Consider the following 2,022-nt stretch of genomic DNA (forward strand, 5'->3'; position numbering starts at 1 on the left):
ATAATAATAATAATATTAAACACCCTGTCTGCTGACAGTCATCAACTCTTCTCTCTGGTAGCCTTGACCAGATGTTCCCTGATTGTTACACTCACTCTGGGACTGGAAGGTTCATGAAGTTACTTTGCAATAATGATCAAAAGCTGTAACGTTACATTACCTGGATTTACAGAGCTGACAATTCTTTTAAAATAAATCAGTACTGTGACTCATTGTTATTGTCCAGATTATTCTGTTAGCCCATGGTGTTGATTTTTGGCATATTGCTGGCATTAAAACTCTTTTTCTACATTAATATAGGAAGATAAGACTTTACAGTGAAATTTGCTTGTTAAGGTTTAGTCCCCCTCACCAGGAGGGCGAGGGAGAACTGTGGTAGGACTCACGATTGCTGATCCAGGTGCTAGTAAAAAAGGCAGTTGTAATGGTGGGGATTACAAAAAGAATAGAGTCAATGAACACATACAACAGGGCTGAGCAAAGACAGCTGAGAAGAACGAGACGACCATGGGAGTAGACAAGCTAACGGCAGAAACCTGGAGAGTGGGAGGATCAGGACGGACAGGTGAATAGACGACTAACCAGGAGGATTGGCGAACGAAAAGGACATCCACAGCACAGGAACTGTCAGCATGTCCAGAGATGTATAACACAAAACAAATAACCAACGTACAAATTGAGATCCACAGCACAGGAACTGTCAGCGTGGAAAACAAAATGACGTATAACACAAAACAATTAACCAATGTACAAAATGCAATCCACAGCACAGGAACTGTCAGCGTGGGAAACAAAATGACGTATAATACATACCATGAAAATACGTCTGTTACGGGGTATGCGAGTTAGGTAAGGTAATGCTCTGGCGACGACGGAGCGTCTGTCAGAGGTATAAATAAGGAGGCAGATAATCAGCAGGATGCACCCCAGCTGTGCGCACTGACAAACAAGTCGCTAATTACTGAATGCAACATAGCTGAGGTGCAGATCGCGCAGTTTGAGAGAACAGAGGAAAGAAAGGCAGAAGAGAGGCAGGTCGCACCGAGCGGTCTGGACACCGCTGAGCAGGAACTTTTAAAGGTGGACACACCCAAAGAGCCAGAAAACCCAAATGCCTGTTTGACCAAGATGACAGTTCAACTCCCATTTAAGACAAAAACTGGGAAATGCCAAGAATAGCAATTGAACAGCTATACACTGATCAGGCAGAACATTGTGACTTCGGTATTCACTTCAATGCAACATTTTTGCCTTAACATGTGTGTTTATAAAACTCAAAATGTTTCAGTTTATGGGGAGATTGTCATAAATGTATAAATTCAATTATATGTTCATTATTGAGGTCATAGTTAAAGGTAGTGGTGTACGGGTGGTCATAATGTTATGCCTGACTGGTGTACATTGCACTAGGTAGGGAAATGGAATTGCAGCTGGATGTGACCAAAGACAACTCTACCATCTATACAGCCTTAGCCTTAAACACATTCTCTCATTTAGACAGTGCATGACTGCATTACCTAATACTGTTTAAAAATAGAATTTCTGCTTATATTGCCACATCATAGTATATATTGTATGTCAGAGTTCTGTAACATGATGGTTTTTTAATACATTAGCAATTGTAACTTGAAAATAACCTCAAAAGTAGAACAGGTGTCAAATTAGAATATCTGTGTATTGGTCAATCTATAATCAAAAGTAATTGTCTTTACCCTATAGATAAAGGCAAAGCTCTCAGCTCAGAAACAGGCTGAGGAAGAAGTTTTTTTCTGAAGACCGCCAACTTCCTCCAGGATTCCAGAGTTCAGGAGAATCTTCAGGCAATGTAAATTGTAGTACCCCAGTTCTTTAATTGGACAGCTCTGAATAATGAAGGAGTCCGTCTTTCTTGTCATCCAGTGCTGGTTTATTTTAACCACAAGCAAAATTACAAACACAACCCGGGATGCTCCCTTTTCCAGACACACACACAGGCTGCTGGAAAGTGGAGTCCCCCGCCACACAGAACCTCATGCATTTGTA

This window comes from Monopterus albus, unplaced genomic scaffold, assembly GCF_001952655.1.
Source record: "Monopterus albus unplaced genomic scaffold, M_albus_1.0 scaffold128.1, whole genome shotgun sequence".
NCBI lineage: Eukaryota > Metazoa > Chordata > Actinopteri > Synbranchiformes > Synbranchidae > Monopterus > Monopterus albus.